We start from the raw sequence: 26,107 nt of genomic DNA, 5'->3' as shown, positions 1-26,107 counted from the left end.
TGATGTTCTGTGATGGAATTATTTTTTACATATTCATCCACAGGAAAGTTTTGAGACCTCACTGGAGGTGCACTGTCATGGTGCTGAGTGCTAGAGAAACATAAAGAGGCAGACAGTCCTGCCCGGAAGAGCTTATTGCCTAAAACAGGTTTTTTCATTTTCTGTTTTTTTAAAACTGAACTCCTTTATCAATGTTGTCTCGGGAATGGATGCCTGAAAGGGGTAAAAGGGGAAAGAGGCACTCAAAATACAATGGATATTCTAGCCTCACAGCTGGAAAACCTGGGCTCTTGATTAGTTTCTAAACAAGAGAGGAGGCTGCTGCATCCACTGTACCATGTATCTGATCTGTTGTGAAGTTGTGTTGTTTCTCTCCTACATATGTTACAAGGGCTATTGGATGTCTTAACAACATATAACCCACAGTTATATATTGATGGTTTTGTGTTCCAGAGAGGATGATGGCATGGGGAAAAGGAGGAGAAAGTCCATCCTTTGTGAAAAAGTAGTTTTGCTTTTTCTGTTTAAAATGTCTGTTGTTAAGGGCAAGCACTGTAAGTTTCAGAGAGCAGCATTTATTGTTTAGCAAATAGATAAAATAAATTGGAAGGCTTACAGTGCACCTTGGGATCCAGACCCAGATGGGTAACTAGCTGGACAGAAAGTGCAAAATTATGTTTTGAAAGTGCCATCTAGTGGCTCCATGTGAGGGGTTTTTTTCATGTCAGAAAGTGAAGTTCATCTCCCCAAAATTTGGGATCAAACCAATGCTGGCTTCAGAGTCAGGGCGATGAGTGGTAGAACTTTGGTAGCTACTTGCAGCCTCAATGAGAAGTTCAAATGCTGTAACCTGGCTGAGCTAGAGAATGTGACAGGGAAACGTGCAAATGTCCCAGGGATGGGGATGTGAATCTCACTGCTGCACCTGCATGGGAAAACGGATGTGTGTGGGTGGAGACATATAAATAAAAGATACTTAGAAAAAAACTGAGATCTGTTTTACTCTTGTCAGGCCACCAGTCTTTTTCCAGGAAGACAACAGCCCCTAAATCCCCAAATTAATGTGATTAGTGATAGAAATGCATTTCTGAATTGCTGTTTTTAAATACCTTAACATTTGACTGCAGACCTATAAGGGTTTCCAGAGACAGAGTGAAAATCACTGATGCACATTATTTCCTTAGAAACATAGGGACAAAACAACTGAGACGAAACAGATTTTTAGCAAACCAGTGGCAGTTTTATTTGGATGGAGTGCATGGCTTTATAACTAGAAAACTTCAGAAAGGAAACCAGTATTTGTTTTCAACCAGATTGGGCTGCTGCAAAGCCAAAAGTTTTATAGCTATGTGCAACAACTTCAAACTGAATTACTGGTTCCCAAGAGCTACTGAATTCTATATGGCTGTATAGTTTGGAGTTTAGTTTGGTATTAGTTCCTTGTAGAAATTATCTCTTTGATTGCTGATTCTTTTCTGCAACTGACAGAGATGTTGTAAGCCAATATAAATCAATGCATGATTTCATCTTTAACAGTTACAGAAGACCAGAAATCATTCTTGGAAATTATAATTTTAATTCACTTGTCACTAATTTAAACCTCAAATTTTCTTCTGGGTTTTGCTCCTGTGGCTGGAATAAACGGACTATTTATTCCTATTCCATTTACACACAACTGTCAGAATAAGTGACACTGAAGAAAGATAAAACCTCTGCAAGAAGCAGTTAGATAAAAAGAAAATTTATGTTCATGCATCATTTAAAGCTTAAGTATTGAAAGTCGTCCCAAATTATACTTCATTCAATACCAATAGCATTGCTCTGCAGTTCTATTTTCATGTGGCGCTGGTAGTTGGGTAGTTGAATATATGTTGAAATACATGATGAAATCTGTTTCACAGAAACACCTTGTTCAGCTCCAACTATGCTCTTGAACTTGCCACTTCAATGAGCTTCATACAAATATTTAGTTAGACATACATTGTTTGGGGTTTTTTTCTGACTATATGTCCTTTTCTGAATTGGGGTCAGAGTGCTAATGATTGCACCATACATAAAAATAGATGTTCATCTTGTTGCTATATCTGTTTTTAATATTTAGGAGACACTCAGGCACCATGGTGTTGAGGCCTAGACATACTTCTTAATCTTCTAAGACCCAAATAAATGATATAACATATGATAAATATCCAAAAGGAGAGGAAAAGAACCCACAAATAGTCATCCAGACAGGAATCTCAAAGTCCCATGAAAATAAGTCTGTTAATTTAATTCAAGATTACACTTTCCCAATCTTTAGAGTTGAAATTAGTTACATCTGGAATATTAGGAGGGAACATCAATTTCTTTGTTTTGATAGATATCTTGATATTAAACCAAATTATGTCCCCTGAAATGAGGAATATGTGAGTGATAAGGAGCCATAAGGCTAGGGAGAATGGCTGTGTTTTTCCTAATTCTACTGATGCATAAAATTATGCTAAAAAATTGATGTTTTCCTGCCTCTCCCACACAAATATTTGGGATATTCATTCTCTAATCAAAAGCATTATCAAATGAAAGAAACTCTTCCCAGAAAACATTTCCAGAAAGAATTTTTTTTTCTGTAAAGCTTGAAAAAAATAATTCTTTACCTCACCACAGAACATTTGCAAAAGCAAACTGCAGATGCTTCCTCAAGTTCTAGTCATACGACCCTTAATATAAAATGTGTTTCTTTTTAAAATGTGGCCTATAAACATGTTTGGGGGAGCTTGACAGAGTCATTTAGGAAACAGAAACTTGAGACATGTGGTCGAAATATGGTGAGGAGAAAAATAGAATGCATTGCATGACGGACATTGAGAGTAATTTCAAATGTTATTTTCTAATGATTTTCTCTTCTAATGGGATCCTGGAGAGACAAGGGACAAAGGCAACAAGGTACATGGCCAGCAAGCTAATCTGCCTTGAAGTTTGTAATTTATTGTTTGTACTTAGATTTTAAATTTGTATAACAAACCTTTCTGAGGTAAAGCACTCAACCAACAGCTGTCAAACTCTTTGTCTGGTGTTCTGATCTTCAAGATGATGAAAAAAATGGTGCTTTACCTGTATAGATTCTTCTGCTTATGTAGGTGATCTATTAATGAACTGATAGAGTTTGTTATATTAGTGAATTTAACAAAGGAAAAAATGTAACAGTACAAAATCTTATACTGGGCTATTGCAGTCTGAGTCCCTGTTAATTGCTGCATTAATTGTCATCTCAGCAGAGGGAGGGCTAGGGGGGTGATTAGGGGGAGACATCAGAGTTTTATCTCTTGTTGCCAAAGAACTTCTGTTTAGGTATCTGCTACTGCTTCTGCAGTCTGGACCCTGCTCTTTACTATCAGCATATACTCACTGACAAATAAGGGAAGGAAACTAGTGAATTCCAAAATTGTAAAATAATTTCATCTTTAGGTTTCTGCATGGTTCATAGTTTTAGACTGGTAGAGGAAGAGAAGTCTTAGATCAAGTTGATATTAGAAACTCCAATAAGGGCCAGGCACTGCTCCTTCTTTTGGTACAGCTGTAGTATGTTTGTGCCTCTGTCTGGTAACAGATGTACACAGCCTCTACTGGGGCTGGCAAGACTCCTTAGCCATGATGGGTGTGAGGACAGGCTGCTTCAGGAGGGAGACAATCCCTTGGTGGACTGTCATAATGGAGTGACTCAAAGGACTTGCCAGGAGATGTAAAGTACCCCAGGCACTGCCTGCCTGCTCTGTATCCACAGGGAGAGGGACCCCTGGGAAAATTCACTCTTTCCCAATTCACCTATTTCCAAAGAGAAGGTACCTGAGCAGCAGACTCAAATTTCCTCCCTGCTGAGGCTCTTATTTCTTCTAGCCATAGCAAGGAGAAACAAGGAAAACACCCCCCCTTCAGGTTCCCTCTGCAGCCACATTACCAGCCACAGCCTTGCTGTGGGCAGCCTCAACTAATGGATTTTTCCCTCATGATGCCACAGCATGAGGGGCAATCACAACATTCTGCAATACACCATATATTGGACTGTCATTGAAAAACTGCAGCATTAGTAATCCTGAACAAAAGTCTGAGCTTCTGTCTCCCTTATTTATTTTTTTTAAAGTCATTTTCAAGGTTTCTGTTTCAGAAATTGCTCACAGTTATTTAAAATACCACGCGACTATATACATCTTTCTTAAACCATTTCCACAAAGCCCAGGTATTAGTCCAAGTTAGTTTTGCAGCTGCCTCCTTGCTTTCAGAGCTCTGCTCTGGGTCATGGCCAAGCCTCTTGCAAATAAATTGTTGGAAGTTTTCTACAGGCAGTAAAGAGAGGCTACTGTAACCACCTCTGTTACTCATCAACTAATTTACTGGAAACCTGGAGACTTGTGTGACTGGCCAAATATTCTTTCTGGAGAGAGCACAACGTTCCCTTACAGAAAATAACTTAAAAGGCATTGCAGTTTGCCAGATGATGTATCCAGATTGATAGCTGTGTGAAGAACAGTCTTTTTGTTGACTGCCTTTCTAGAAAACTACAAATTCTGCCAAAAAGTGAGAGGGAGAGGTGTATACAGAAACAACACCAACTATTTAGCCATTCTGAAGCCTAGCACTCTGAATGAAATTCTGCCTCATAAAATGAAGACTTCTTTCATTGTCTTGTTTTGTTTATAGGAGAATGTAGAATCAATAAAAGTTCAACAATAGTTCAATAAAACTTCAGGAGGTGAAAGTAAATCTAACAAATTGGTTATAATAAGTTCTAGAGGACTTCTCTCTAAAATATTCCTCATACATTGTTGGGGTAGAAAGGCACAGTCTGATTGCAACAAGTATTCAGTACACTAAGAACTAAAAATGTACTTGGGTTAAAAACAGGAAAAGCATGTGTTTTACAGCAGACATAAAGATGGTACCTGGAAGTGGTGTTTCAAATTAAGTCCAGACTAGTTACAGAGTGCTCGTGGATTGTAGACTTTATAAGGAAGAACATTCTCTGAAAAAGCAAACAGGAAACCCCATTTTAAAAATGATAACTGAACATATGGAAATTTTCACATGCATGATGGGAAGCAAGGAGTGTGTGTTACTAAGAGGCAGTGCTGTAGATGATTCTGAGTCACACCAGGTCTGTGTCAGACTCCAAAGCACTGCTCTACTCTAAACTGGAATAAAGAGCTCATGTCTCAAACCAGACCTGGGTTACAAGACCTGGAGAGCCACTTTATAATGGTGTTCAGATATGTGTGTTTTGACTTACAATGTTTATTATTTGAAAGCGTTCTATTTATCTAGTAAGAGGCTATGAAGGAAAAGCAAACAGGAATGCTCCCAAATGGCCAGAAGGGGACCATCAACCAGCAAAAGCTTGAGATTTCATAAAGGAAAATGCTCTAAGCACTAACTTTGAAAACTTTTGCACCAGTTAAGAGCAAACTTGGCTTTGCTCATATAAGCTGAGACTAGCAGTGTCCAAAAGTAGAGGATGTTTTTGGAGTGACAAGGATTTCAACAGGGTCTCTCTAAGGAAGGAAAGGAATTTGGAAAAATCAGTCTAGGAATATCTGAAGAAGACATAAAAGTTTCTGTTGCAGAGGGATTCTATTACGTGATGTCTGCAGCTGTGGATACACTCCTGCTGAGCTGTCTGAGTTGTAGGTTATCTGCCTAAGCTCTAAGGCCAGGACAGTAAAAGCACTAAGCCTTGAGCAGCAGGATCCTGAGGCAGCTCAGTCTCCAGGTTATCCAAATGGATGATTCAGCCACAGCACTGCCTCTGTGCTGCAGCAGGAGTTTGGCATGAGGTAGCCCAAGACATTTCCACAGGGCTGCACCTCTGTGCTTGCTGAACCCCCTGTGCCTGGGTTAGTGGATATTGCAGCTATGGCTGCTCTGAGGGAGTGCACAGGCTTCACACATTTAATAGAAATTTTAGAAAAAAAAACCAAAATAACTGTCTAGACTGCAATTGGGGATTGTTGCTGCTGCTGTGTGTGAGACTGGGCTGCTGTTCTATTTAGTCATTAAGATGTTGTTATGAAAAGTTGTCCTTCCTCACTTTTTGTTATTTCATAGGCTGTGCAGGTGGATTGGTTTGATGACCAGCTGTGTTCCTTTAGCCCAGAGAGTACCACCACTACACAGAACCACAGAATCAATTAGGTTGAAAAACATTTCTGAGATGAAGTCCAGCCTGTGCTCCAAGACCACCTTGTCAACCAGACCATGGCACTGAGCGCCACATCCAGTCTTTCCTTAAACATCTCCAGGGATGGTGACTCCACCATCTCCCATTTCAGCCCATTCCAGTAGCTAACCACTCTTTCTGTGAAGAACTTCTTTCTAATGCCCGACCTAAACCTCCCCTGGTGCAGCTTAAGACTGTGTCCTCTTGTCCCGTCACTGGTTGCCTGGAAAAAGAGGCCGACCCCCCCTGACTATACCCTCCTTTCACACGGTTGTAGAGAGGAAAAGGTCACCTCCTTTTCTCCAGATTGAACAACCCCGGCTCCCTCAGCCACTCCTCATATGGCTTGTGCTCCCGAGCCCTCACCAGCTTCTTTTCCCGGTAGCATCTTACTGTCTACTCAATTTATTACATCTACTGCTCCACCCTGCCCGTGCTGAGGCGTGTCCTAAGGACTGGGATTTGCCCCGCGATGTTGGGGGTGATGTGTGTGTGTCTATGTCTCTCAGTAAATACATGTATTTTTTATAATCTCAGCTGTTGATAGGAGCCCTCTGCCCGTCAGACACCAGCCCCAGCCCTGCAGGCGGAGCACCGGGGGTGCAGAGATGCCGGGGGCAGGCAGAGGCATCGCGGGCAGTGCACGGTGGTGCCGGAGCCCGGTCCCGGTCCGGTCCCGGTCCGGTCCCGGCGGCGGCACGGCCGTGCCGGCGGCTCCGGGCGCCCGGCAGAGAGCGCTGGTGCTGCTGATGCGGCAGGGCCGGCACCTGCTCCGCACACGTGTGCTTGAGCACACTTCACATGCCTGTTCCTGCTAAGCTGCTGGGTTTTCTTCTGTTTAACGGGGGCGAGAATTCCTCTCCCTTTGCCCAGGGCTGGGCGGGAGGGCAGGAGCAGGCTGGGACCTGGTGCGGAGTCTTTTCGGATTTCCCCATCCTCCCGCAGGGAAAGGCTTCACAGTTCCTCCCACCTGGCGGCTGTCTCCAAAGAAATAAAACGAATATGTCCGTTCTAATTTTTTAAAGGGATTTTCTACCAAGCATCTGATTAGTAAGTAATTATGGCGATTGCTGCCATCCCACCCCTTCTGGACCCCGTTTCTATGTGATGGAAGCGTTTGGGGTAGCAATGGTGAAAAGATTTTGTGCTGGTCCACACCTCACTGGGTTTTGTACGGCACTCCCTCTACTCCCCCTGAAGTTTTCCAGACCGCTGCTTATAATGTATAAGCATAAAGTATGCCCTTCGTGCCGTTTGGGGTTGCTGCAGGCTGCCTCAAGTGTGTTTTATAGAGGCTGATTTTAATTTTGCCACCCAGGAGAGTAATAGTCCCAAGGAAACGAAGCGTCTTTCTGCTATTGTTATATATCTGAAGGAAAAATCCTGGCATATAATTGGCTAAAAAATAGTAGTGTGATGAGTCAATAAATTTCTATTGTGTAGCTTTCTCTTAGTGAACAATGCTATGTTCTGGGGTAGTGTTAAACAATTAGTTCACATATCATGCAAATAAGCACATCCTAGATGGATACATCTGGGGATAGTAGAAATTATTCATCTCTGGCCAATCAAACAGCAGTTTTTATTTATTTCAGTGTTTAACAGAATACCTCTCTGAGCTCTGGGAGACCTTGTGAGCAATTGAAAATACAATAACTTTACAAGGAGAGCCAGCAGTTTTTCCTCACTCTCCATCCAGAATAATAATATATGACAAAATACACTATTCCCACAATGATTATCCTTTCTATGACCAAGTGTTCAAATAGATAGCTGGGCAGGACTGACAAACTTCTTCACTGTCCTGCCATTGGGACCCCCTACCCTTTCTCTAGTGGAAGAGTTTTTGGCATCAACATTTCTACAAGTACAAAGCAGAAAGAGAGATGAGTCTGTCCAGGAGTCCGTCAGAAATGAGCAATAAGGACAGAACCTTAGTTTGTGAAAGTGCAACTGGCTGTGTTGAGGAAAGTAGGATAAAGCAACATGCAAATCAGCCATATTGTTTCTTTTGAATTTCAACCAGCATCTCCCTCTCTAGTTCTATTTAAAAGCAAAATATTTTATCTTCGATTATGTGCAGTAAAGACATTTACAAGGAATGTACCTTCATCTTTAGTACTCACCATTATGCTTGAGTTGTTTGGAGTAGTTCTGTATAAATTCCTGCAGTTATTTTTATTGTTTTGTGTTACAATAGTGCCTAGAAATCTGAACTGTGTTTGCTAGACGCTGTTCAAATATGAACTACGGGACAATCCCTCCCCAGAAGGTTTGCAGGCTAGCTCTTTACTCAGAATAGAATTTAATTCCTGGATTTCATTTCTTGGTACATTTGAGTTCTTGAATCTCAAGAAAACTTAATTTTTCTCTGTTCTCATTTAATCCTAGTTATTGCCTCATTAGAAGTTAATGGTTTTTGAAGGCAGGCTACCAAGAGAGTTTTCAAGCAATGTGAAGCATGCAGAATTTTGAACTAAGTCTCTACAGATGGTGCATGCCTACAGACCCCACTAGATCTCTCTAAGGCATTAAGGAAAATTTAGTATTTTTTCATTTTGTGCAGGGAGATTAGTGGTCCCCAGCTGTGCCTGAGACCATCCATTCTTCACAGCTGGCCCTTCTTATTAATCCCCAGGAAATTGCCTATGTTCTAATTTGGTGATTTTTAAATACAAACTGAGCAAAATTCATTTAAACACAATAGTGGAAAAATTGAAATCATACTTTGTGGTGGATCACATTTGTGAAGAAGTAACTTTTGTGGGGATAAAAAAGTAATATCCCAGGTTTACCTTTGGTGTTTATTTTGAAGTATCATGGTAAATGTAATAAGAGAATATGTAGCATCCCAGGCACACTCCTTCATGAGTCCAAATGCCTTTTTATTCTCCTATTGTTTTTTGACTTTAGGTGGGGAGAGAGATGTCAACACAGAAAAGCACCGAGCACTATGGCAATTGAATTAACAGTCCAGAGGACTGTTAATGTTAATGGTGCCAAAACCCAGGAAACTAATGCTTTGTTTTTACTCATGTTCAAAACTTTGAAGTGGATTGCTCTTTGAGTGTTTCCTGAAAAGGTGCAGTTTCTTAGGACTGTCTGATGATGGAAGATCAGCAGATAATTACAATGGAGGGCTCATTAGGGTCCTGTGTGCTTTCTGGCCAGGTGGGTCTGGCTAAAAACCAGTTCCGGCTTTTCTATTGCCTCAGTGTGTAGTCTCCAGCTGCAGAAACTCTGTCTGGATGTCAGTGTTGCAATGGGGGTCCTCTTAGTTTGCGTGTTTGAGGCCTTGAAAACAGACACTAATTTTCTCCTAGTTCATTCCCAGCTGGTGCTTGCCTTTTTCCAAAATTCTAATTACTTGAGCACTCTAATTTATCATCCTGCTGGTCAAGAACAAATCACAGTTAAAGCAGAAAGTGTATGCTTTGCAAAAGAACTTGCTAAAAACATAGGCTTTTCTCATAAGCCGTGTAGAAGAGTTAAATAGTGAGTTGCAGGAGAATACAGTCTCCCAGCCTTCACCTTACAACTCCTAAAGCTTCTGAGGGCTTTCATCACTATGCTTGAGGAAAATATGTTGAGCTGTTCTTCCTGCATCCCTAGATTGTTCATTTCTGTCCAGTCCCAGTCCAGCTCTCATCCTTAGGTTGCATCTGCATCACTTATCTGTGAATGCACTTTTTTTTCTTGTTTTCTGTTGTGGAGTTTTTACTGAACCAGTTCTTCCTTAGGGATAGCTGGGGAGAGAGTTGGTTTCTAAAAGTGCTGAATCCTTGCTTTCCACCATGGCAGAGCCATTCAGCCATCAATTGCCAACAATGTTTTGGTTTACTTTAATAGTTAGCTGTTAAAGGGAGGCTTTAACACACAGTGAATGGTATTTCTCCAGGAACAAAAAAAAAAAAAATAAGGAAACACTGTGAGCCTAATTTATGCTTATTTTTCTCCTTTTTTGTTTGTTTTCCTAAGGCAATTGAAATTTGGATTTTCCAGTATAAAAAACAAAAAGAACAAAACAACCCTCTGATCTTCCTGTCACTGAAGACGATAAAGCACTTGTGCACTAGGAAATAAAAGTGCCCAAAAGGAGTTTTCTTACACTTATACCATCTCTCTTTCAAAGACAGCAAATCAGGAGAGATATTATTAATTGCTAATTAGAACTAAGTGCCATGACATTGTTAAGGTAGGAGACATTTGTACCTATTGTTTGTCATTAAAGTATTAAGAATGGTTACCAAAGTCCCTGCAGTGTTAGTTCAAAGGTAGTTATTTACATTTGCCAGTTAAAATCTTAGTCATGGCACCTTGCATGGACCAGCACTTACAACTAATTGCCCTTATTATTATATTAATTTTTTTTTTAATATATGCTCTTGTCCTCTGGTTTACCTTAGAAAGTAGCCTCAGAACTGATTATATCACAGCTGTAAATGCACAGAAAGTAAATTGAAGGCATAATGTGCCCCCAAATTAACTAACTTAGCATTCAAATTTAATTTTTGTAGTTTAAAATATGAAAGAAATGCATAAGTATATATTCATAAGAGCTGCACTTTACAGTATCAAACAGTGATTATTAGCCTTTGAAATATCATAAATTAAAATGGAGGAATTCAATTTTACATGATGAATTTTTAACAGACTTTAAATATGCAAATTAAGCAAGTGGAACTTAGCGTTTTTGAACAGTAAAAGTCTAAATTCAATCTTCATGTCAGTTTGGAAAGAAAACAGACCTGCTTCAGGAAAGAGGCAGATCAAACACCCAACCTAGCATTACAGTTCTAAGTTTGGAGATGGCCAGACTTTTCCAAACCAGTATTCTCCAGTGAAGTTCATTTTGCTGAATTTAGTGAATCAAATGAAAGAGCAAATGAAAACTTGAATGTCTTTACTTTGGTTCATACTGAAAAATAATGTAGTCAACTTTATAATAGCTTATTACCTGGTAACTGCAGATAGAAATACCCTGCAACCTGCTGGGATCTTAGCTTTTCTAGGATTTTTATTTGAATTAAAGTCATGTATGTGTCAGTATAACAATAAACAAGGGACACATTTGTGATGTAAGTCATGGAATCATTGAATCATAGAGTATATTGAGTGGGAAGGTATCCATCAGGATGACTGATTCCAACTCCTGGCCCTGCACAGGACACTCCAAGAGTCACACCATGTGCCTGAGAGCATTGTCCAAATGTGTTTTGAATTCTGTCAGGGTGGAATTGTGACTACTGCCCTGGGAGCCTGTTCCAGTGCCCAACCACCCTCTGTGGCCCAGGCACTGTTTTGTCCAGAGGGATCCTGTGAGAGACAGTGTCACGGGCCTTGCTGAAGTCCAAAAAGATTTCATCAACTGGTTTTCCTATATTGGCTAGGTGGGCCATTCACCACATTATCCTTCTTCTCAAAGACCCACAAAAATGTAAGTGCATCAGACTTTGGTTTGTCATCACATGAGTATCAGAGGAAAGTGTGGAGATCAGGAAGAACAGCTCCCCTCACAGTCCTGGAATGGTTTTGTTCCTTTACTCCAAGAAAATTATGAAGGGCCAAATATCTGTAGACAGTATCTTTATTTGCCTCCATAGAGCAATAGACTCCGAATTTAGCTGTTGTCCTCTTCCCTCATGTCTCATGGTTCCTGTAGTGACATTCGCAATATCTTTTGTTTCCTGAAAAGCTAGCTAGCCTTAAAACCTTGAAAAACACAGATATTCCTGTAATTCAGAATGACATGATACTAATTGTGAAAATATATGTATTCCTGATGTTGCCACTTAAAAAAGTTGCAAAACTGTTTGTTTACATTTTGTTTTGTGGGAAATGTTTTCTTAAGTTTTGGATACTGATGGCACCCTACAACTGTCTGATGTCAACAAATGCAAAATTACTCTGTTTCTGCTTTGAATCAGTCTGTCATTGTGGCCTTTTGGCTCAGGCAGAACTCCTGTCTGCCTGCCTTTGGGACAGCTGCTGTCATCCTTGGAGTGAGGTAGAGAAAGTCTTTACCTCTTTGCAGTGTCTGGATGAACATGGCCTGGGATGCCTTGCAGATACATATGTAATGCAAAGGAGTATTGACCACCTAACAAAAAAACAACAACAACAAAAAAACCCCAAACCTTTCTAACACACCTCAACTTGAGCATTCTGAAACAAAAACACCGTAAATGTCAAGTAGTTTTTGAAAATGTCTTACTGAACTTAACTATTCACATTTTTCCCTCAGTTTCCAGGCTCTTACTTGTTGCATTCGAGCTATAAGAGAACAGTGGAAAGGATGATGCAACATAGTCATTCATGTAATGGAGAAGCAAAAGAGAGAGCCTTCTTTTAAAGAAACACTGCACTTATATAGGGTAGTTCGTGCCATATGGAATATAATAGGCTCATTGGTCCAAGAAGGCAACACCTCTTTGAAAACATGCTTTCTGCAAAACATCACGTCTCCAGCAGGTGTTTAATTGTTATATTTCTCGTCCTTGAGCAGCCTGAGAAAAGGCTGCTTTCTTGGCTCTCAGGAGTATCCCAATGACAGTTGCTTATTCTATCTTATAATATTTACGACCATTCACAATACTAATGTCTTAGTGTCTATTCAAAAACCATGCCACTCCTTATCCAGAAGGAAAAGAGATAAAAGAAAGGAATTGGAAAGCACTGGTGCGGCAAGTCCTAAAATTAATATAATTTATTGTAACAAACTTTAAAAAAGAGGTGGAAAAAAGAGGAACTTGTTTGTGATTTGCAGCTTTATTTTCTTGAGACGTGTATAGGAATCATATATAGCACAGAAATTATCTAAAATGAGAAAATTGGAGCATTGAATTTTTCAGCCATTTACAGTTATTCTGTCTGTTAAACTGTGCAAGTAAATTCCTGCTTTTCTTGTATGCTTTGGAGAATTTGTGTTGTCATACAATGTGGCACTGAAGAATATTATGTGTTCTGATTTCCATCATTGTGGTTTAATCAGCAGCTGAGTTTTCTTGCAGAACCTAAAAATAATGATACCTTAGCCACCCAAAATTGATTTTAGTCTTCTGTCTGGCCTGGTTGCATAGAGGATATATATCCACAGTGATGAGGAAATATTGCTGTGGATTAGGAAGGGATATAATTCTGTCTTACCCTGTCAAAAGTCTTTAGAAATGTATTCAGTTTTCATTCTGTGTATCCATCCTTAAAATGCAGGGAACATGGCTGCTCCCTGCCTGCAGTCTCCCTTTGTATTTTGTGGTATGTGGACAGCCTTGAGAAGTGCATACCATCCTCCCTTGTGGTCCAGAATGCTCAGATTACACCACTGGCCTCACCTCCCTTTGGGTGCCCCTTCATCTTGGCACGAGTCATTGCAAGGCTTGCTTTGGCTCCGTGCTTGCTCTCTTTTCAACATCTTTGTGGAATGTAGTATCTCTTCAGGGCATAATCAGTCAGGGTGCAAGGAAAGAACATGGGACAGATTAACAGAAAAATCACTGCAATGCTGATAACTTGCTGATAGGCAAGAATCTCCACCATCAGCAGAGTAAGCAACTCAATTTAATTGCTGTATTTGCTTTTTGGGAAGCAATGTCTTAGTCACAGCAAGTCCATGCTATAACTCTCTAGTCCTGTCACAACTCTGGTCATTGAAGCACTGAGACTTTTGGCAACTTCTGGACCTTTCAGGGAGCTGTGGTTTTTTGTATGGATACTCCACAGTGACAATCATGTCTTCCCACTGCTTCCTTAGCAGGAATTTCTGGCAGAGCAGACTGTAATTCAGGTGTTCCATATGGTGCACACAGACCCTTTGAGACTTAGAGAGCCCGTCCTGTGGGTTTATTCAGGACACAAACTGGGAGTTAAATGCTTGGCCAGTACACCCCTGGTTCCACAGACATCCTGAAAAGTTAGAGTTCCATAATTCTTCCAACCCTGTCACTGCTGTTGTTCTGAAGCAGAGAGAAAAGGCCTTTTTTCATGCCACTCTTAAATGGAAATTTATTCTTTAAAATCTCTTCCTGGAGTCCTGCACATATAATCCATGAGCTTGACTCCATATCCTTAGATATTATCCACAATTTCTTAGGGAAGTGCAAGAGAAACAGCCTTATAATGTGAATAAACTAAGCTATGAATTCTTTGGTGTTAAATGTAGATCTAAACTCTCAAAAACAGAGGTAAGCAGTACACCACAGAGAACTGCCTTTGCCTTTCATTTGCAAAATATGTTGTCTTGGATGACCTCTAAGTTTGCTGGCCAAAACACTTTAGACCTCCTTTGGTACATTATATTGTTCTTCCCAGTTCAGACAACTGGGTTTAATTTTCAACACATAATTATTCTACACTTCTTTGTGCATTCCCTCTTCATCTCCCCAAAATAAATGCATTTTGACAGTTACCACCAAGAAATAAAAAAAAATTTTATATTCCATGGTTCATTGGACACAGTACTGGAAAATGAATTATTCCCTTCCTGTGTGTTACCATATACTGTATTTCATTACATGGATAGAATATATATTTGTGTGTATGCTTTGCCTGATCCTGTATGTCCTTAGGATTCTCCTAAGTTTAAAGAGTCTGGCTAGGACATACATTTGAACATTACTAGATCTGGTCCACAGTAAGTGGTTTTATAGCCCAAGAGCCTCCTTCAGACACAATAATTGTAAAAACCTACTTACCCAGTTTTTTATTTAAACACTATTGTGCTGTTTTTGCAGTAACAGTTTTGATACTTTTGGACAGTAATTCTTGGAGACTCAGTCAGAATATGCACTATTGCTTCTTTTTTCCCCCATTTACTTCCTTTTTCTAGTTTTCTACACCCCTTATGTTTTTTACCTCATTCCTGCTGTAAATGTGAATAAAAACTTAATTTTGTATCAGCATCTTTTTTGACATTCAGGGGTGAAAAAAAAATCTTGGTTATCTTTTAATCTGTTCTCAATTTGGAATGCAAGTAGATGTTTAGGTTTATACAGCTGTTGCTGACTCTCAGCATCATGCTAATGAAGTGCTCCTTTTTAATGTCTTCCAAAGTTCCATGGGAGATTTGCATATGCATTTCTTAATCTGACACATCACTGGAATGAACTCATATGCTGAAATATTTTTCTCTTCTCTTGAGGATGTTTTTGAACTCTGTTCTGATCATCTCAAGGATAAATAATCAGCACAACTTGTTTATATGTGGTTTTCCACTTTCAATATAAGGGGCTTTTCCTATGCTCAGGGGAATGCATCCTCATCTTTCACAACATGCCCAAGAATATTTCAGAAGAGAGCCCAAAGGTATGAATTTATTCTTAATCTACTGGCAGAAAAACCAATTCACTAGCAGTCAACACACTATGATTCCAGGAGAATTCCTGTCCTGTAGCAGAACATCCCTCCCTGTCCATTAAGAAGCTACATGGCTTTGCATTTGTCAAGGTGCAGGAAAGCAAAATCTCTTTCATCTTCTGGATGTTATACCTAGAAAGGCAATGCTTCAGCTCAATATACACTAAAAAAAGTTTATTTTAAAAGACTGGATCAGTTGCTTCTGTGTTTGTAACATGATTTAAATGGCCTGTGAGATTGTATGGGGCTCTTTCTTTCATCTTTCCTTTATACACCCATATCTGGAAAGGATTCTTTCTTCCCTGGGAGAAGATGAAGTGCTCACTCTCTTCTCTCACTATTACCCCATAGGAGAAGTAGCTAAGCAATAGGGATCCTGATAAACAGGAAGAACACCATTTATCTGTGAATGAAATTTGGATGAGTTCATCATTCCCTGGAGAGAGGTGTTTTTTTCCATCCATCATCCATCCTGCGTTGTTGAGATCATGGATTCATGGATTGTTGAGATCATGTCTGCTCACAAAGCAATGGGTCAGGTTTTGTCTTGGTATGCCTTGTCCCACTCCTGTAGAGGGGAGATTCTGGCTGTTGCCAGGGCAGAGCCTCATACAAAGCTTGAGTTAGCTCCATGGACAGAGCTGTTTGCTTGGGGTGAAGGCAGTGCTGTTAATTTAAAAGTTTAGGAGTGGTGATTCATGACTCCTGTAACAAATGCTGAAGGATGTGCTTGTCCAGCTAAAAAGGCCCTCAGGTGGTGGAGAACATCTGGCAAACCCACATTAGAGAAGAGACTTGTCCCTCTCACTGCTGCCTTGAGTTAAAAAACACTGAAATGAAGACTGGAAAGAGGAACAATTAGGCTATGAGACTGAGGAATTAAGGCTGCCTGGGCAGCTTTTTCCTCTGCCCACTTGTATATCCATCGGTGCTTAGAGCTTGCTTCGTTACCTCTCACTAGTTCTCCAACTAGCCTTTTAATAGATGTTCAAAAAACCTCCTCTAACCCAAATATTTAATACATTACAGTCTTAAGAAAATGGGTGTTATTGAGCATGTCCTGCTGTTAGTGAGAAATAGAGTAATGTAACAAGCTGCTCAAAATATTCTACAACTTTTCCCTGCAGTCTTGAGATATAGCATATAACCTTTATGAGGACCTTTATGCTTCCATAGTGGTGTAAATGCTTCTTAGTGTAAGAAAGAATGGAGTCCTTTTCCTTCTCCTGCTTTCACTTTATACAGCTGACAGAATGAACCATATTAAAAACGTTATTTCCCATTTAATATCTCTACTTTGTGAGTCAGATTTCCAGAGAGTTTGAATTAGTGTAATTTCAATGATATCTCAAAGAAACTACTCCAATCTACTGGCCCTATATCTCTAGATATGACTTATTTATAAGCCCAAAGCCCCATGGAATTTTATAATTTTAAAAATTTCCAAATTAAACTAAAGCACTTGAAAGCAAGATACATGATTAGAATACACTTAAGAACATGTTTCTAGCTGTTACCATTTCCTGCTATGTTTTAACAGCTCTATCAAACATTATAATTCATTATGAAATGCTGTAGTCTGACCTAAAATCATTTTCACAAGTTAGGAAGCCACTTTTGCAGAGAAGCAAACACTTGGAGAATTAGCCCTGGAGCCTGAGCAGGGCTCATTTGAAGAAGATGGACATTGATCATGCTGAGGCTTTGACTGCCATGGATCTGAAACCATGGGAGTATCAACCTGGCATCACCCAGAGCTAGGGCTGGTCCCATTGAGGCACAGCTACATCTCTGGGTAATGTATTTGCACATGTTTAAGGCTGGGACAGTTTGACTTGCTATAAATTAAACTGTAGGCTTTATTATAGACAATAGACATCACTGCACTTTTTTTATTAATTTGTTTTGAAAAGAATGCCTTTCTAGTTCTGTGCTGAAGACAGTGAATGGGTTGGAAAAAAGTGATGATTGTCTAAGATTTATATGCAATGTTTTCTAATCCAAATCTGTTCCTTTAAATGTTCATACTTTATTTTTTTCCTCCCTCAGATTCTGAATTAGGCAATCAGGGCACATAAATTTCCAAATGAAAGTGAACAGTGTCCTTTCAGGCTCCTCCTAAACAGTTCTTGGACAAACTCTGAGGGGAAAAATATTATCAATGCTTAAAGCTGCATTGACCCCCAAATGAAGTTTTCCCAGATTTGCTGCTGGAGTCTCACTTTTCTGCAGTTTTGTAGGAGGTAATTTCTGTGCTGGTTATGATTTGAAAGGCCTGGCCTGCAACCCAACCTCAATCAAATTGGAACAACATGTCACCAAAGGTCCTGGTCCCATGGTATGTGCTTGGAAATACAACTCCCCAGTGCGGAGAGGTTCCTGGCAAGTCAGTGAAACTAAACTCAATTTCCATGGCTAGAAATTGCTGCAGGAGCATTTCATTGTGCTGCAGTTGCTGTGCTCTGTGTGTTTGTGTGGGGGTGTGGGGAAGGTTACAGGCTTGCTTGTGGATGTGTGTGTCACTGAGATAGGGCAAATCTGAAAGCTGGATTTGTGGACAGAAATGACAAATTTCTACTAAATTATTGACACAGAAGGAAAAATACTTTTGTCCTTTGAAGCTAACAAAAACCAAATGGGATTGTTTCCTCAAGGGAAAAGTAGGAGTTTAGTTATGATGCATCCCCTCCCAGAAATCTTTCAAATTATACATACTGTACCCTCTGTTTATATAAATATGAATTACATGATTGTGTGTACAGGGTCATTTGTAGTTCAAATGGAAATGCAATGCTGCTAGGGAGAGGCTATGGAAGGACTGGGGGGATTCTAGGATCTGCCATTTAGCCCTTTTCAAATATTCAGTGGCTTTGAGTAGATCTGCAAGAAAGCCTTGGCCTGGCATTACAAGAAGACATCCTAGTTCTGCTGGTAAATCCAGATTTCTAAGCAGCTTTAAATGCAGAGAGGCTGATTGTCTCTCATTTACGTGGGTTGCTCTGATTGTACATTGTTGTGGATGGTGACAACCAACAGTTCATGCTCTGCATTAAATTTGCTTATGTGTTCTCATCCAGCTGTGAAGTTCAAATTTTGTAAGGGATGTTTTCCCACACGCGGGATAACAAATTTGTCATATTGACCTAAGGCTTCTTCTTTTCCAATTTGCCAGTGATTTCTTTTTCATTTCAGCTAACTTAATAATAGTTGGTTTAATTGTCGTTGAGCCATAAATAAATTGTCTTCTGAAACACTTGGGTTTTTTCTCTGTCATAAAATCGTGTTTCTGTATGTCAGCAGAAAGAATATTTCTGACTGGGTGTCCTTCTATCTTTTAAGCTGAGAGTTTATCAAATTTAATTTTATCATAAAGCATTCAGTTACATTTTTGCTCCATTTGTTTACATCCTTGGACTTTACTTTCTACTGCCTTATGTCTTCTTGCAAATTCTCTGAGGAAACTTAGACAAATTGATAAGAGTTCCTAGCTTAGTATCTCTGGGCAATCCAAATATGATGCTTATAAAGTAGGAATGTCATTACTATTGCCTTGTAGAAAAAAAGTGTCGTTCCCAGTCTATGTCATGCCATCTGTACCATGTCTTGTGTCATGTCTCTGTCCACCCTCCCCTCCCCAAATTCATTAGTTTTTCTAAAAGCTTTACAAGCTTTGAGTAGTCTATATTCTAAGACTTCCTACGCACCAAACTTTCTACTTAGATGAACTTTTACACTGCAAATATGAAGTAATTACCATTGTCTACATGCAGTGTCACCTAAAGACTTTAGGATGTATCTGTCCTGTCTTCCTGAGGCTGAGAGTTAGGCTGAAGCCCAGAAAACTGTTTGGCATTGACCTTGCTAATTGACATCTTGCTAATTGATCTTAGCTTGGGCAAAGAAGACAAAGCATACAGCAAGAGCTCCTGAGCCCATTGTTCAGCTGGCATCTTTGGGGTTTTTTGCAGTATTGGTGGCAAGCAAGAGTGAAGGGTTTGTCTGGTGTGTGAAAAGACATAATTCTGTCTTCTGCTCTTATGGGTGGAATGCCTTCCATTGTGTCTCCTGCAAAGGTATCAGGAGAGTTGCCTATACCTCCTCACAGTGGAATAAAGGCTGATTGAAGAGCCAAATGCTCCTAAAAACAGTGTCCTGTGCTTTCAGAGCTGGCATTGGAAAGCCTCCTGTTTTACCAAAGCGGCTTGGGACAAACCAGCCTGGTACTGGCAGGGAATATTGAGCAAGTGACTTTTTAAACTGCTTCTGACCTCTTCACTGGCACATGTCCCATTATCTGTTCTTTAGAAATCATTTTAGACAGTATCAAGGGACATGCTTACATTTCCATCAGCTGCGAATTTGCCAGAGGCACATTCATAATGGCCTGTTAATAAAAAGCAATGCAGGTGGATACAGTTTCAGAAAGCAAACTCTTGAATTAGATACACGGGTATCAGTATTGGATTCACAGGTATCGGTATCTATTGACCCAACACTGTATCTCTTCTGGTCTCACCTCAGGTAATGTTAGAGCCAGCCAGGTCAGTAGGCTTTTCCAGTTGAAATGGAAACAGGGCAGTTGTATCATCTGAAATTTGTAGCAGCTCCTCTCATTTGGAGATCACTCTTGGTTTTTGACAGACAAAGCTATGTAACTAATACAGAGGGTTTGCTTCTTCAAAGTTAGTTTTCCAGATGCTTTATTCATGTTATCCTAAGAGTCCTAGCCTCAACATACTTCCACTGAGAAAAATACCTGGGCTGTTTAAAGGTGTGCATGGATTGTTGCAAACAGTGTCATGCTTTTGTTTCTTCCCTCTTAAAAAAGATAATGATTGATTTCTCAAGTATTTAGCTATATTAAATAACAGACTGTTTGTAATGAGGATGGCAGAAGTATAAAACTTGGTGTGCTGGCTATGGGACATGATCATATGGATTATTTCTCTATGAAGTTATCAGTGATTCTTGTGCTTGGCACTGCCCATGTATCTCTAATTATTGCAGAGATATTGCAATGTGAAATTGGAGCACAAGAGGAGAAATCAAGCCGAGCTGTTGAGTGAGATGATTTCTATCAGTTACTTTTGTCTTTTGTTATGGTAGCAACAGGGTTATAAGACTGGGATATTTAGCTGAAACCATAATGCAGAATAACACCTGATTGTGTGAGTACAGTGTGCCACCCAGCAGTTTTATATTGCCACCCTATTCTAGCCTTCCTATTTTATATAATGGCATTGAGCTCCTTCTGCAGCTCAATTTGCAGCCCACTCTAACAGCTCAAGCCCATTGTCTCCATATATTCTTGCACTCTGAGCTCAGCTGGACTAGCCATGGTGTTGCTCAGCTTAAATCCTCTGAAATCCATTGCTCCCTTTCCCTTTACCATCAACCTGCAACCCCTTGTAGCCTACCTCATTCCTTTCAGCTCCAGACAGGCAAAAATGGCAAGATTCATTTCATCAGTCAGGAGATACTAGAGAACTAAGGTAGGTTGGAAACAAGAAGAAAAATCCTGCCTATTAAAAGTACAATCTGAGCATTTTACAAGCATTTTCACAGCATTTGCACAGCAGCTTCCTGAACCTTAACTCTCTCATCTCCTTCATTATTTAACTCTACTTTAATGGAACAGTTTCTTAATGAGCCACCGTAGAAGAAGTAATTACATTTGGCTGAGCATTTATCAATGGTAATTTAAATGTTGTTTAGTACTTTGTCAGATTTGTGCATTAATTCAAAGCTCAGTTTGGTTCTGAAGAGTGAACCAATAGAAAAGGCAGCAAGAAAATCTTTATGTTCATGGATCTTCTTGCCCAGTTTACAAATAAAAAAAATGCATTCTGACTATTAGTTTATTATACCTTAAACTGGGCTGGGAACAGTCGAAGAGGGTTCTCTCTGCTATCTGCATGACAACCAGTTACAGTCCCTATTGTCCCATTGAGTAACCTTTCCTCCCATGCAGATCTGATAAATGGGAGTTCTGTTACTGAGTTTTATTGCACTGGTAGGTGTTTGGGATGTGTCACAGTGCAGCAGCTTCCAACAAGTCAAGCAAACTGTATTAATAAAAATAGAAACTGGTCAAACCAAGCTCAGGATCAGTATGCATATCAATTACAAACAGAATTACTGCAAAGGTCAAGTTTGCAAATATTCCAGGTCAGGCACAGGTCTTAGGTCTTAGATGAAATGCATCCTCCATTTCATTCTATTTATCCACTGAAGTGTGTTTCTGTAAAATTGGTTTCTTCTTATGCACTATACCAAAATAGTATATAAATGTATACATATGTATAGGTGTATATATGTATGCGGATTTAGAACATTTCAGTGGCATTCTCCTTCATGAAAAGTTTCTTAAGCATGGGGCTGTTGAAAGAGGCAAGTGTGCAGTACTGGTGGACTGGAAATATCTCTTCTTGCTGATTGATATATTTTGGAGCAAAGAACCCTTTGGAGTACTCTGCATCATCTCAGTGGACTTTTGAGAAAATTTCTATAGAAAAGGCACATGCTAAGTATGTGGAAATGCTCTTAGGTTCACAGTCACTTCTATGTACAAATGCACATACACAGATTTTTACATAGGCAAAACCTCTATCTTGTTGTAAATGCCATCCTTAAACTTCCCAGTTTCTGGTTTGTTTGTAATCTAGGTTTGCAAAACTTAAGGTTGTAAATCCATTTGAGAGAAAGATCTAAATCCTTTTGATTTTGTTACCTTTTATTTTTTTTTTTTTTTTTTTTTTTTTTTTTTTTTTTGGGTTTTTTTTTGGTTTTTGTCAGCTTTTTAAATTATCATTTTCTTAAGGTAAGCTTGAAAATTAAGAAACCCCATGATGACTTCTGTTAGTACTGTAAAAAGTGAAAGGAGGCTGAATTTGAGTGCACCTTGAACTTGTGCTGGCAATGTTAGCAAGGGATTTTGTGAATATGTAATAATGAAAAATGACTGTAAATTCTAATCAGTCAGAGTCACCAACAGGGAAAGAAAGAGAAAATTTTCAAGTGCTCAAATTTATACTGAGTTTGGGAAGGGATGTGAGAAAGGTCTGTATTAGGTCCATTCTGCAGTGGCCAAGATGCTGCTGAAAAGTACAAATATACTAAAAGTGATACAAATGAAAATCGGTTATTAAGTGAGTTAACTACTCTAATTACTCAATTACTTTGAATATAATGCTGAAAGTATCTTTTAAGCTTGTGGTTTGAGCATAGAAATTTTGAGACAAGAAGTGATTTCAGCAGCTCAGTTTACTGAACTCTAATTCTATTTTTAACTCCAGTGCATCTCTGGTGATATCCACACTCAATTTTCCCTCCTGATCCAGTCCCTCCAGCTCTTGGATTCCTTGTATCTCATTATTCTTCTGCAATTCCTCCCATTTTCTCTACCCTGGAAAAGATTCAAAAGTAAATAGTTTACTTACAGTGTTACCATGACTTGGGATGTTTCATTGATGCAGTTACTGTTAATTCAAATTGACCAATTGTTAATTCAAATTCCTCTAAAGGCATGCCTAGCAATTGTAGCCACAACTAACAAATGTCCCACAACTAAAATTCTGTCAAGCATTTTTTCAGTTGGGCACAGACAATGAAAATAGAAATCAAAATTGGTTTATGTGTTTAATTAAAGGTAAGACACAAAGGATTATGATAACTTATTCACAACTGAAACTAAAGCTCATTTGCCATTTTAATAATCCAGCAAAGCAAACCCCTAGTCCCAGTGTTTTCCTTACAACATCCTTGAAGGACAAAGATATGTGGGAAATCCTGTGGAAGCAGAGTGCATGAAAGCTTATTATTGATGTATTTTCCTTCATTGTTGGAAATTTGGTATGGAGGGGTTGGAGTTTTAAGATTATGGAGTCTCAGGCAGGAATTATAGGGCAAAGGCAAGTTTGAGGAACAGGATGCTGGGAAGAGGCAGGGCTCTGGGAGGGGAGCAGAAAGTCTCAGTCTCTCAGACTTGTGCAGCAATACTCAGTTCTGTTATTTTGAGCAGTAAAGCCCATGTCATTTTTGGAAGGAATCTGGGATGAGAAATAACTAGCTGTACAACAACTGCTGGGAATTATTTGGGATCTGGGAATTGATGGAGCTCTGTCTCTTAATTTCCTGTCTCTCTTCTTTGGAGAGTGGCATTTTCATGGCTCATTGTATATCCTTGAGTTCCCCACTGGGTCACATATCCAGAGCTCACATTGTCTCCCATGGAACCACGCTCACCAGCAAATGGACAGCACTACCTACTAATTGTCAGAGGAGTTCAGAGCTTCTTACCAAACCTGTATTTATTTGTACCTCAATGAGCATTTACCAGGAAATTTCAGAATCTACACCATGCTGAGATGCCTTAAGAAAAGATTAAAAAAAAAAAATTGGCTGAGAGGAAAAAGGGAGATCTGTAATCTCTCTCCTAAAGAAATTTTTCCTTTGACATTTGGGAAGTTGTTTGGTGGGTGGTGAAGTTTTCATTAGTTGTTACTATTACTTGCTTAGTATATCTTAGCTGAATTTTCTTAAATTCATGTATGATTTGAACAAAAAAAAAATCCACATTTTCTGAAGGAGAATTGCTCTAAATATACTTCATAGCACAGAGGGTTGCACACTCTGCCTTAAACAGCCAAAGATTTAAATGATGACAGTGTAATATAATAACCATAGCGGCCTCTGTGTAAAGGAAGTAGTTGATCAAGGAGGTATTTAATTATTCAATTGTTGGCAGTCTAGTTTGTTCTAATACTTTCTTGGATCTGAGTTATGGTCAGATATTGAAGATGATGACGACTGCAGGGTCCCTGGGAATACAAAGCACTTTCACCACACTGGCTTCAATATGTTGTCATGTTATAATGATTACAGTTTATTCATTGTCACTAACCTGCTCAAATATTTGACAACAAAGTGGTGTGGTTATATAAAACTTAGTGAAATAAAATGCAGCTCTCAAGATCACTTTGAGCACTGCTGTTGTCATCTGCAATCCCCTTTAATCCCAACCACACATCCGCGTAGTAGCTCTGAGGATCTGTGAACCATTTCTCTCTTTCTCCCTCTTTTGCGTTGCAGCTGCTCGTTAGAACACTTCAGGACATCTCTTTGAAGAAACATGGTGGTGACAGTGGCTGATCAAACCCCAAATGCTCAGAAACCTTGGGCTGCAGGAGGAAACCCATATGTCAGAATCCTGGAACATCTTGAATCAGTTATTTGGGGAAAAAGAGGCTAATGATTAGGGAGCTGTTTGGGAACCAGAAAAACAGGATTCAGCTCTCAGTTTCCTATCTAACCATGGAATAGATGTTCCACTCTCCTGGTTCCTTAGTTCTTTGGGTGAAAATAGATTATCCTCTGGAGTGATCTAGCCCCAAATGATGTTATGTTGGACAGAGGTGTATCTGTGTGCCTACTGCTTGCAGTTCCTGAGAAATTTGATGTCAGAGCAAATGGCACAGCCATGTAGCAAATCACAGAATAGCTGCATGGAGGACCATGCTGACTCTTTGGAATAATTCCCAAAAATATCATCTCATCTCAGCATGTAATTCTAATACAGCTCCAATGTGGAGAGTTTTTATGGAAAGGCAAATCTTACTGCATGGATTATAGAGACTTACAGCAGGTCCCTATATTTTGCTTCTGACAATTTCACAGAGCCAACAAGCTGGAGGGGATGTGTGCTGGAAACTCCTAGACTATAGTACTGATCCCATATTCTACTAATTTACAGCTTCTGTAAAATTTTGTTGATGGCACCAATTCTACAAAAAATATATTTCAGGGCATAATATGGACCAATGATAAATATTTAGGAAAGTCTGTGAAGGGCTTTGTCTGAGTCTAGAAATACAGTCTTAGTTCATACGACAGACAAATTACATGGAAATGAGTATCAGATATCACTGGTGGGAGGAAAACACAGAGGTCAACAGTCCTTCTCAGAGTTATTTCTATAACATGAACCTGCAATTGACATTATACATAACTTTTTGCCTCTTCAAATGTGAAACTAAAGGGCAAATACTAAAAAAACTTCCTAATGATAGTGCTCCATTGTGCAGAGCATTCCTGGCAGTAATGTAATTCCAAGAAAATGTCTGTAGTATATGTATGCATTTGTTCTTGGAAGGGGTTCCTCCAACTGCTGGTGGTACCGTCTGACTGCCCAAATGAAGTGATCCCCCAGGAGCTTTGGATCTCAGTCCAGGCAGCCAGCCTGGAGTCAGCACCTTGCCAAGCACTGCTCCACACACCCAGGCTCAATGCTGGATGACCTGCACAGGGAAATAAATGGGTTTTGTGTGAATATTTTGACAATGCCACCTTTAAGGATGCTCTAGCTATGCAAAAGTATTTATATACATGATAAAAATAACTCGTCATTTCTGTTTTTAGGGAGAGAGTGCTGGTTTTGTGTGTGATAATTTTTTTTCACAGTAATTAGCATGCAACTATGTTTTGAGTATGTGCAGGAAACAGTGTCAGTAATATAGAGATGTTTTCATTATTGCTGAGCTGTTCTTGTGCAGAGAGAAGAATTTTTCTGCT

The 26,107-nt window shown here is 39.5% G+C and overlaps 2 long non-coding RNA genes across 3 annotated transcripts; one reads left to right on the top strand and one right to left on the bottom strand.

Annotated features, from left to right (window-relative positions):
- Window positions 1-2,953: 2,953 nt before the first annotated feature.
- Window positions 2,954-11,188, bottom strand: LOC306799212. Of its 2 annotated transcripts, none has more exons than XR_013773554.1 (3): window positions 11,145-11,188; window positions 4,917-4,996; window positions 2,954-3,132 (listed from the first exon to the last, which is right to left on the bottom strand). It is a non-coding gene; the product is annotated as an uncharacterized lncRNA (long non-coding RNA). The 2 variants fall into 2 exon arrangements; XR_013773555.1 differs by lacking the exon at window positions 11,145-11,188 and adding an exon at window positions 7,093-7,167.
- LOC306799210 lies at window positions 7,020-24,893 on the top strand. Its single transcript, XR_013773552.1, has 3 exons — window positions 7,020-7,237; window positions 23,132-23,186; window positions 24,629-24,893. It is a non-coding gene; the product is annotated as an uncharacterized lncRNA (long non-coding RNA).
- Window positions 24,894-26,107: the final 1,214 nt, after the last annotated feature.

This window comes from Erithacus rubecula (assembly GCF_903797595.1).
Source record: "Erithacus rubecula genome assembly, chromosome: 3".
In the NCBI taxonomy this organism is placed as follows: domain Eukaryota; kingdom Metazoa; phylum Chordata; class Aves; order Passeriformes; family Muscicapidae; genus Erithacus; species Erithacus rubecula.
This window is presented reverse-complemented; position numbering and strand designations above follow the sequence as displayed.